The sequence below is a fragment of the Nuphar pumila genome, chromosome 15 (genome assembly GCF_984573655.1).
Source record: "Nuphar pumila chromosome 15, dmNupPumi1.hap1.1, whole genome shotgun sequence".
Classification (NCBI taxonomy): Eukaryota; Viridiplantae; Streptophyta; class Magnoliopsida; order Nymphaeales; family Nymphaeaceae; genus Nuphar; species Nuphar pumila.
The window spans coordinates 6,001,375-6,013,347 of record NC_143263.1 but is presented as its reverse complement, the minus strand read 5'-3'; the positions used below and the strand labels follow the sequence as shown (position 1 = coordinate 6,013,347).

The 11,973-nt window shown below is 42.4% G+C and overlaps 1 pseudogene across 1 annotated transcript; it reads right to left on the bottom strand.

The window, feature by feature from the left end:
- Nucleotides 1-1,850: 1,850 nt before the first annotated feature.
- LOC149814269 (CBL-interacting serine/threonine-protein kinase 12 pseudogene) lies at nt 1,851-4,020 on the bottom strand (annotated as a pseudogene). Its single transcript, XR_016427842.1, has one exon. The product of XR_016427842.1 is annotated as a CBL-interacting serine/threonine-protein kinase 12 pseudogene (transcript).
- Between the last annotated feature and the right edge of the window lie 7,953 nt (nt 4,021-11,973).

The following is an 11,973-nucleotide window of genomic DNA, read 5'->3' as shown; positions in this document are numbered from 1 at the left end:
AGACGCATGGCTATTGTCAGGTCCAAAACTTAGACCACCCACTTCAAAAGTGGAGTGGCTCTTGTGCATGAAATTTTAAGATTTAAACCCGTTTGTACACGCCCGACTTACATCAAAACGATCCATACCCATGCCTATAACAACCCTAATTGATTCATACCCGAATGGATTGAAAAAGTGAAGCTCTATATGATCACATATTCATTCCTGCTTTTGTGTAGCTACCTAGACAAAATCATCTCAATATTTTTTGTAAAACGCTAGTTGCCCCCTAAATTTATTGTTTTCCCAGTCAAATTTAACCTTCTTTAACATGGTTTGAGCCCAAATTGATCAGCAATGTGCTTAATTTGAACCTAGGGGTGTCAATGAGTCGGGTTTGACCCAGACCCGACCTGTACCAAACCCTATAGGATTAAGGTTTGGTGATAAAGAAGGAGACCAGATTATAATCCAGGTCCAACCCAAAAGTTTCGATTAGTGTATGGAGCCGGATATGGTTTGTATAATTTCATAACAGACCCAAGTCCTAACTGAGTTTTGGTTAAAAGACCCATGATTTTTTTTATGTAAAAAATATAATAAATACTATTTTGTTGGGTATGAACCAGGTCTCGTTCATGTAGTCTTTATAGGACCTGATTTTTCATATGGCAGACTCAATCGGACTCCAGTTAGAACTCAGTACCAGCGCCTCAAAATCAGATCCAGGTTCGCACCCAGGTGAGTCCGAACCAGCTCCGACCCTACCCCAACTAAAACGAATATGAATTATTTCCACAGCTAAGTCCTCTCAATACCCACACTGCTTTTTTACCAAATCCCATCTACATGACCCATTTCACATCTGAACCCATCTGTACTTGCTCCCCAAATACGGTATCTACCCTACCTAATATACACACCAGTCCGGATAACCTATCAGGGTCTAAAATAAACAATAAACCCATAACCGAAACCGATTCATACTGGTTTGGCTTTGATTATAATTTTTAAACCCGATTCAAAATGGAACACGATGTAACCCAACAAGAACCTGCCCACATACACACCCTTAGGGCCCTCAATGGGTCACAAACGGCCTTCTCCATTGAAACTAAGGGTGTCAATGGGTTGGATCTGTTTCAGACCCTGGTGAATATGTTCCCGGATCTGTTTTGAGATGTGGGTACCATTTATAGACAGATCTTATGGGGTCTGCTATAAGAAAAATCATACCTGGGCACTATATGTATTACATAAATCAGACCCAGTTCATACCCGGTAAAATAATATTTTTTTATCATTTTAGATTGAAAAATCAAGGGTCTTAATCGAAACTCAAGTCAGACCCAGGTCTTGTATGAAATTTCCCAAACCATGCCTGGCTTCATATTACTATCAGGGACGCTTTTGGGCCAGATCAGGTTTGGTACGGGTCGGGCCCAGGTCAAACCCGACCTAATTGAAACCAAAAGCAAATTGGTTATTCTTATAATTAAAAAATAATAATGGGCCATTCATTAGTTAGACCAAACCTCAAATGATTGCGGAAGCATCACTGTCGCTGCTAAAGAATTTCTTTTGACAAAAAGAAAATAAATGATCTCTCCAGCTTATGGCACACAGATTCGATTAAAAGGACACGGGACACGTCAATTTTTGTGTAAACTTCAATTAAAAGTATTATACAAGGGGACACGACAGAGGGGGTATGTTGAAGTATCCGTGTGACAGTCTCCAACAAGCAATCCACATCGGCAAGCAATTATTTATTCCCATGCAATGATGAATAAGGTCAAAAGGGCCAAAATAATAATTTTCTGTTTCTTTTATACAAAAAAAAAAAAAAAGAAAGAAAGGGCTTCTTGCAATAATCACACACCACACTCAATAATCACACACCACACTCTGCAAATCTCAACTCAGCACTCTCTTGCTCCCTTCAAAGGAGGGAAAAAAGGATAAAAAAAGGCTTCTAGAACCTACACTTTACACCATTGACTTCCCTCTCCCACAAACAGGATCCGACTGGCAAAACCCAACCGTCAGATCGAAAAGAGCCACAACATCTGCCGTTCATCTCTCTCCAACAACCCCAACTCTACGACCAGTGCCACCGAAAGATGGTGGCCGTTTCAATTCTTGAATGGTAGGTTAACTTTGAGTGGTAGAGCAATGGAACTCTCGAAGTAGAAATATCCCGACTTTGGCATATTCGAAGTTTTTTACATTTTGACTGCCCTGTATTGTGTTTGAAAAAGAAGCCCTGATTCCCTCGTCTCCAGGAAGTAAAGATCGAGTGGTTTCTCTCCCCAAATTTCTCCTTCGCCTTTTCGTAATTTGCACGCCGCCCCGTATCCTTGTAGAAACAAGGGACACAGAACGCGGGCTTGATCTTTAGAATCAATCCTTAGTCTCGGACATCGCAGGACTTAAACTCAAAGAAGATGACACTTTCATGGAATCATTTTCCCCGTAATTAAGCTCAAAATAATCAGAAAATAATCATTTTCTCCCTATCGGAATCGATGTGGATCGGTGGCTCATCTGGCTCCTCCTCCTCCTCCTCTCCCCTCTCCACCGCCGCCGCCGCCGTGGTGGTGGTGGCGGTGGGTGCGGCAGCGAGGTCGCGGAGGCCCGGCCCGAGCTCCGTCCGGCAAAACTCTTCGTACTGGCCGCGGTCGCCGGCGGTCTTCTTTACCTCCACGACGACGAGCGAAGGGGTGAGCTCGAAGATCTCCGCGGCGATGGCGAGGTGGCCGGCGCCCCCTCGCTCGCCTCCATGTCCGGACCCCTCCAGACTCACCTGGCAATCCTTCTTCCTCACCGTGAAGCTCACCACCTTCGCGATCTCCTCCAGCTTCGAGATGATCGTCGACACCGGCTCCCCCGAGACGAACCTCGACTCCTCCCCGCTCTCATCGAACAGCCCGGAGAGATCGAACCCCGGAGAGAACGAGATGATGTCGAACGCGTTCAAGCTCGCCGGCCGCGGCAACCCCCGTCCGGCAGGCTTGCTCTGCCTCTCCGTCGACGACGAGGCCAACGCCGGGGAGTCGAGATCCTCGTCGTCGGCGACGTTGTGCAGCAGGTCGTTCTCGATGTAGAACCTCACCTGCTTGAACCCCTTCTTGAACCACCTGTTCTGCATGAGCTCCGGGATCGTGATCCTCGTCTCGGGGTTGGTATCGAGGAGCCGGTCGAGCAGACGGGAGAGCTCCGGCGAGAACCACCGGGGGCACCGGAACTCTCCCTTGTAGATCTTGCGATACATCGCCATGATGTTCTGGTCGTGGAAGGGGAGGTATCCCGCCATGAGAACGAAGAGGATGACCCCGCAGGACCAGATGTCGACCTTCTCCCCGTCGTAGCCCTTCCCGGAGAGCACCTCCGGCGCGACGTAGGCCGGCGTGCCGCAGAAGGTGTGGAAGAGGCCGTCCTGGCGGATCTGGTCGGAGACGGCGCTGAGGCCGAAGTCCGAGACCTTGAGGCCGCCGTTCTCGTCGAGGAGGAGGTTTTCCGGCTTGAGATCCCGGTGGTAGACGCCCCGGCCGTGGCAAAAATCGACGGCGGAGATGATCTGCTGGAAGTAGCGCCGGGCGGTCTCCTCCTTCAGGCGGCCCTTGGCAACGCGGCCAAAGAGCTCGCCGCCCCTGACGAACTCCATGACGAAGTAGATCTTGGACTTGGTGGCCATGACCTCGAAGAGCTGGACGATGTTCGGGTGGCGAACGCGGCGGAGGACGGAGATCTCGCGCTTGATGTGGGACATGAGCCCGCCCTTGAGGATCTTCTCCTTGTCCAGCACCTTGATCGCCACGTTCTCCCCCGTCTTCACGTTGCGCGCATGATACACCTTCGCGAACGTCCCGTGGCCCAGCAGCTTCCCCACCTCGTAGCGACCCAGAAGGAGCGGCTTCTTCATCCCAGCCTTCTTCTCCTCCGCCATTCCCCCTAGCCCTGAACAAAAAAAAAAAAAAAAAACTCTTTTCCTCCTCCTCTTCTGGTTTCCTCTCTCTGCTTTCTCCTCCTTAACTCCCGATTTCCATCTCTCACTTTGGTTTTGCCCTAGTTTCAGGAAGGATGGAGGAAGAACTAAGAAGACGGGGGTGGGGGAGGAGGGGTTTTAAAAGAGGGTGGGAAGCTAACGGCGTTAGAATTGACGGTGAGGATCTCTTTGGTTTGTTTGCTTTTTTTTTTTTTTTTGGGCGCAACGGTTCCTTGCCAGATCATCGTTCGAGGCGACCTCACCGTTCCGGGCCCACCTGGTGGGAAATTATGAGGTGTCGTTTGGAAAATGTAGAAATGGCACTTGATTCTGCTTAAATTTCATAAATGCTACTCCGGTACAGTTGGCGACAGCTTGCCTCAAAATTTGGAGATTGGAGCTCTCGTCGGCGTCACGCAAGTGGAACGAAGGTAACGAACATCAGTTTTTTAAGGAGAATTTTTAAGGGAAGCAAATGGGTCGGATTTGGTTCGAAATTATGGAGATCAATTAAAACCGAATCTCTAGACCTGACTTGCTTAAAATTTGTCATTTGCATACTTTCAACTGGTTCGGATTTCAATTCAGATCCAAATTTCTGATCCAATTATTGACTGATGAATACAACAATTTAACTGAAAGCCAATCGTGTTGAATCTTTCGGAACATATGATCAGACATGGCAGGGCCACCATTATTAGGGCTAATGTTATAAAATTTTAACTAAAAAATATAAAAAAAAAATTTAAATATATAATAATATAATGATCTTATCAATGACTATATTCGAATGATTCGTCTAACTATAATAATAAGTATGTTTTAACCTCCTAGTACCAGGTCCTCCTAGTACCGCCAAAACCGCTAAAGATCAATTAACTACACATCAAGGAATTACTTTGTTAAACAATAAAAAATACTTTGATTAGAAACCTACAAGTACACCAACAAAAAGGTAACCATGTCATTCACAAGTTATTTAAATCAGTTATCTACTTGTTTATAAATAAATGTTAAATTGTTTAACAGTTTAAATAAATAATAAAGTATTATCAAACATAAATAAAAAATCTATCCAACATATCTACACATTATCTGTATGGTTATAATTTTGAGGTCAGACTCATTCCAAAATTTAGTTGAAAAACACTAGCAATGTGTGTGCATAATATACTAAGCATTGATGAAACATGTATTTGATAATGACATCCATGCTATAGTTTAAACATACATACACTATAAATGCATTCATGTAGGGTATTAAATCAGACCATATTCATTATTAATATTCAATTATCTGGGTTATATTTGTAATACATATGCATATACATACAGAATAAAGTACATATAATTTATGCATAAGCAGATAATTAATGTATGAGCAGTTAATCAATGCATGAGTTTATCAAAAATACTAAAATATTATTATATGCATGAATATTTTTTTATCTATGTTATCTTTTTCTTACTTAAATAATGTATGTCTTGCCTTGGCTACATGCACAACATAAGATTATTTGTCATTTTATCGAATCTGTGGGTACTACACAAATAACCTGAACTTAGTGGCAAAGGCTCAGGGTATACATTCAAACAAATTGTATCTTATTAACTTGGCTTTGCACACCTCTCTGGGTCCCGAGTTAAGGGTGATTTAACGTTGAGAGAGAGACTTAAACCTCTAGTTTGATACATCAAAATATATTCAGCTGAAGTCTATACCTACTACCCCACGGAGTTCAGTCGTAGTCATGTCCCCTATCTCTGAGGTTGGGGAGAGTCACCTTTCGGGATATAAAGTACGCTCTAAATTAAGTCGAAGAGTATTACTTACCCTCTTCTTGTAAGCATAAAAAAATTCATTTGCAATTTATTTTTACATCGTTAATCCTCTCATCAATTATGCATTTAACACATTTAACCCACCCATAGGGTCTATAAGGGCTCAGGCATTATTTCATTATGACAACATTTGCTATACAAACCAAAGCTTTCTTTCAAGCTTTTAAGTATGCATGCATCTTTCATACCTTATAATATAATTATAGTATTTAATCATATCACAATGCACATCATATAGCATCTCATCATGCAATACGTCAAATCATCGTGCACATGTCAATATTCATGATGTGTATCAAAATAACATGTAGTACATGCATTATAACATAAAACCAAGGTATAATTCAATGCCACACATATTATATATAAACAAGTCAAAATCAGATAAAGTTCGCCTCTAAAACTGTTTTATGTTCAGAGGGCCCACTTTGATACCCAAGCAAGAAAGTGAATTCAGGTTCCTTACTCGAAACTGTGTAGAAAGAATTTTGTCATGTTTTGTAAAATGTGCGGACATTCGTATACTATGAATTTGGCCGTAAAAAAAATAGTATATTCTCATATATTTTACCTAACTACTCGCAAAACCATGACCTAAAAAACATTCTAAATAAATTTATAAAAAATCTGCAATGACAACTTATAATTTTATAAAGAATAGCTTGACATGTTCTTATCAATTACAAAAAAACTTGAGCAAAAAATGTTACTAAACATTAATTAAATTTTTTGTACAACATGTAACTTCAATCCCTAAACAGGATATGACAAAAAAATACAAAATCTGGGCCATCGCCTAATTTTTATTTCTCAAACCATAACATAATTTTTTTATCACAGGTTCACATATGTATCAAGAATCAATCACCCAAATATTTGATCAAAATAATGCATAATTAGAGGGATGTGATTTTGCTAATGAAAATATGTCAAAACTACTGTTCCGAATAGATTCAATGCATCAACTTACAGAGGTCATATCTCCATTATCCAAACTCAGACGAGTGCAAGATTTAGACTAAAAAATTTCTCTACATCAATTGAGTGTTCCTATAAATTTTCATAATTTTCTCATGGCTTATTTAAGAGAAATCAAATTTACAAACGAACTAGTTAGGTCAAGATTTCAAAAAAATAGCATGTTATTTCAAGAAACAAAAAAAAATCAAGTCTACGTCAAGATCCACCATAGAAATCCATAAAAATTGATTTTGATCCATCAAAACATCACCTAATCATACATAAACACATCTAAACATGATTTTTATATAGATTTTCAATTCAAAATATAATTTCATATATGAAATATATCAAAACAATATATAACAGTCTTTTTCCGAAACTGATATCCCAAAAAACTATTTCGGGTTTTAAAACCATAAAAAATATTTTCTACTCATATCTGAACCAATATTTGGTTGTAGGATGTGTAGAAAATTCATCCTCATGCATGGATCATATACCCTAGCTCGTACATGCTTCCAAAGTTAGCGAAACCCTGCCTCAAAATAATCAAGTTTACAAGTCCTTCATATTCACTCGATTAGATCGTCCCCTAGCTTCACCACCGATAGATGTACAAGTCCACCCTCACTCTCTAACGAAGGTCTGGACTTAGGGTTTGAGAAAGAAGAGGGTAGAGAGAGACCGTCAAAATTGATTGAGGGGTCTCCTTTCTTTTTATAAATTTTTCTAGAGTCTTTCTCTCAAAAAAACTTATACCTCTATGAGAATTACATGCACAAAGATTTAACATAATTTAATGTTTAAATAATTGATTGGATAGATTTCGAAACGTAGATCATCGTAGTAGTCTTCAATTTAGTCGTTTGTGAAGTCGTTTGTGCACGGATCGATTAAGAGAAATAGTCAATACCAGAAAATATTGATTTTCTTCCTACAATTAGGCATGAACTTCGAATAACGATAGAACGCTCAAATCACCACCAATTTGGTCATATAGATAGTCGATTTTGATGCTCTCAAGATGAAAAATGTCAAGGTCAACTCCAATCTAATCGTTGAGTTGCGGATCGGTCGAAAATTTTGCCAGAACAGTAATGACATTATTCGAGACATTCGATCTTATAGGTCCAATATACCAATTTAAATTTAAAATAAATTCAAATTCAAAAAAAATATTTATTAAAATATCTAAGATCTATTTATTAGATTATCTGAGATTTATTTATTGGATTATCTGAGATCTATTTATTAGACTTAGATATTAAAATTATAACTATCCAAATTCACTCCAAATTAAACTCAAATCGAAATTCAACTTAAAATGAAACAATAAACTAAATTAAATTTTAAGTAAAATCTATATAATAAGTTAATATTAACTAAAATTAAATACAAGCTAAATTAAAGTCATTATATCAAATAAAATTCATCTTTATTTTACATAATATCTTTAAAATTTTGTGGGTTTTTCAATGCTAGATTTCAAAATGAAAAAAAAAGGACAGGATCTTTTCTTGTCATTTCAAGCGAAAGAAAACTTTTATATGAAATCTTCAAATTTTCCAAACATATATATGAAAAAAAATGTCTTTATCTAAGAAAATGACTAAATGGCACATAAAATTTTCACTCTTTGATGTGGACCTTTATGCCTATGTTCATACAACTCATGCTCTGTACAACCAAAGTCATACGTCCAGAAATTTGTCTGTAATACGTTTCATGTTTTTCTCATGTGATATAAAGAACGAGTGGTTCGTGTGAAAGTCTTTAGTGGGCTACTCTGTCTAGGAGTTTGCTTGAGACCCATGGGACCCAAAACAAAAAAAAGAAAAAGACCTGCTCGAAGTTTTTGCAAAGTAATGGCAGGTAGGGATGGCAGTGGGGCAGGGCGGGGCGGGGGACAAGGTTTCCACCCCCGCCCCGCCTCAAAATTTTATCCTCCACCCCCGCCCCGCCTCCGCGGCGGGGATGGATTTTATCCTCCACCCCCGCCTTCATCCCCGTTTCATGTCCTCCACCCCCGCCCCGTCCCCGTCCCCGTCCCCGCCCCGTCCCCGTCCCCGCCCCGCCCCCGCCCCGTCCCCGTCCCCGCCCCGCCCCCGCCCCGTCCCCGTCCCGACCCCGCCCCCGTCCCCGACCCCGCGGGATGAGCGTGCTCGTCACCGGCGCCGCTGGCTTTGTCGGCACCCACGTCTCGCTCGCCCTCCGAAAGCGCGGTGACGGTGTCGTCGGCCTCGACAACTTCAACGACTACTACGACCCCTCGCTCAAGAAGGCCCGCCGTCGAATCCTCGGCGACCACGGCGTCTTCGTCATCGCCGGCGACATCAACGACGCCCGGCTCCTGGCCAAGCTCTTCGACCTCGTCGCCTTCACCCACGTGATGCACCTCGCCGCCCAGGCCGGAGTCCGGTACGCTATCGAGAACCCGGCGTCCTACGTGCACAGTAACGTCGCCCGGCTCCAGGGTTAGGAAATTAGGGAAGGGAGTTAGGGTTAGTAAACAGTTCATCTGAGTTGGGGGCGGGGATGGGGCGGGGCCGGGACGGGGATGGGCCGGGGGCGGGGCGGGGATGGGCCGGGGCGGGGCCGGGGCGGGGATGGGGCGGGGCGGGGCGGGGGAACGTGCCAGTCCATCCCCGCCTCCACCCCCGGACGGGGATGGATTTTAACCTTCATCCCCGCCTCCATCCCCGTTTCATACCCTTCATCCCCGGTCCAAACGGGGCGAGGCGGGGCGGGGCCCGCTTTCCCCCGGTCCACTGCCATCCCTAATGGCAGGTTCGATAATTGTTGATAATCTGTGGGCATTGAAGTGCCTTTATTCTGCGCGGACAGCCAACTGTCACCTGTCAGTCGCGGAGTGGACAACGTGGCGGTGAAAATTTGCTGACGTGTAACTATGATTTCCAATCACGTGAAACGTGGCGGTGAAAATTTGCTGACGTGTAACTATGATTTCCAATCACGTGAAACGTGGCGGTCGTGCAGCCGGGGAAACTTGTACCGGTTGATGTGTTCAGGAATGTGGTGAATGGTCAAATGACGAAAATATCCTCGCCACGAACGGTAATTTGCAAAAGCTTCCTAAACGAATTGTTGTGAAACGAATCGGACCCAACGCACTATATCGGTTATTGAAACGGTTCTCATGGATTCGAACTCCTGACCCCTGGTAGGGCCGGTAAAGGATCCGAACCAAACAGAAGGTGTTCGAGTTCGTTTTGTTCTTATCAGGATCAGAGCCCAGCTTGAGCTCATAGCAAGCCTGTTACAAAAATACATTTTTTAAAATGGAAAAATAATAAAATCTGGATTTGAACTTAAACCGGCTCCTTTACAAAAATAAATAATCTGATTTGAATTTCAAGATTTATTGCTTATAAGCCAAACGGCTTCAATCATCAATACTTTGTGATATGAAATATATGTAAAACATGTTTATTATTATTTTTATAGATAGAGAAAGCTGGGGGTAAGGCAGACCCCTACCAGTTATACAACCATATACCATTTGGGGTTCGAACTTGCAATGTCCCAACACAAGGTGACGTGCACTAACTGCTCCTGCCAGACAAGCGGAGCCCCGTTGGTAAAACATGTTTATTATTACTTAACAAGGTTTAAGAAGCCAAACCGAGCCAACACCCATTGTTCGTGTTCGGTTTTCTGAACCTACTTTACGAGCCGAATACAAGCTAGCCAGAGCAGTTCATCTCGTTTCCCAGCCTCATGATTATGATAAAGCCCCTTAATATAAGCATCTAATTTCATATTCATGCTATTAGAAAAATTCATGTTAGTAAAATAAATAATAAAAAGTTCTAAAGAAAATGCCAAGAATTTATCATGCTGTACTTTTAATTTTTGTTATATCGAATTTTATGTTGTTTTATAATTTAAATTAAATTGTATATAAGCTGAACATTTTCTCGAAAAATATTTTATCACGAGATCTTCCCTTCCTGAGAAAAACTCACTTGTACAGAAAATTAGAATACGCTGGGAATTTGTTCATGGAGCACAACACAAGTTCCCAACTAATCTTACTTGTCTAGAGATGAGGCACCACGGAACAAGGGGTGCAAACGGGTCAGATATTGGATGGATCATACTTGATCTGAATCAAAATCACACCTTTGAGCATATGGCTTGAATTAAATCCAGGTGCGTTGTAGATCCGACAAAGCCATATTGAATCTGGATCCAAAATACTATGTAGGGCTGTCAATGGATTGGGTTTGACCCAGACCCGACCCATATCAAACCTTATAGGGTTAGGGTTTGGTGATTAAAAGGGAGGTCCGATTATAAACCAGACCTGGGCCCGATCTGAGTTCAGATTAAGATCCATGATTTTTTATTATAAAAATGATAAAGAATATTATTTTACCGGGTATGGACTAGGTCTAGTTTGTGTAATCCTTATAGCACTGGGGTATGGTTTTTCTTATAGCGGACCCGATAGAATCCAAGTATGGGCCCAGAAACAGCACCTCAAAGACACTTCCTGGTTTTGATTCACCTGGGTTCGAACCAGATCTGACCCGTTGAACTTGACACCCCATAATACTATGTCGCTAGAATGAACTCAAACTTGTAAGTGTTTTGCGTGTTACTTGGCCGGGTTTGGGATCCATCGACCCATTGACAGACATGTATGCCGAGCCTGTTGCCTAATCCGTATCGTCTCTCGTCTCGGTTATCACGTCGACGAGACGGATCGACCAACGTCGGAAAGAGTAATTCTTGGGAGGGCAAATTTTGGACGTCAAGATACGTCACGTGAGTCTTTGCTTTAAAGTGTAAGTCTAGCACGTGACCCCATTCGGTTGGAGCCGCAGATCCCTGCGAATAGAAACAAAGGCGAAGCTTCTCACGTTTCATCCCCTCTCGATGACACGTGTCGCTTTACTAGCCAAGCTCATGCTGGCAATGAATTGTGTGATTCTGGACACATGGCGGCCGGTTTTCGGATGGGTTAACGGGTTTCGGATACCGGATCCGAAGTTTAGTGCGTTGACCATTCTCAATGCACCATGAGAGACCGTCCTGTAAGCGAAGGTTACATTCAATCGTGCTACGGCAATCATGGGATTCTCTTGGCAGCAACTTGGGGAAGCAAAAGAGAAGAATTATGCAAGTATTTTGGTTTGCATTAATTGGACCTAGAAGACCTCCTTGTCTTATGC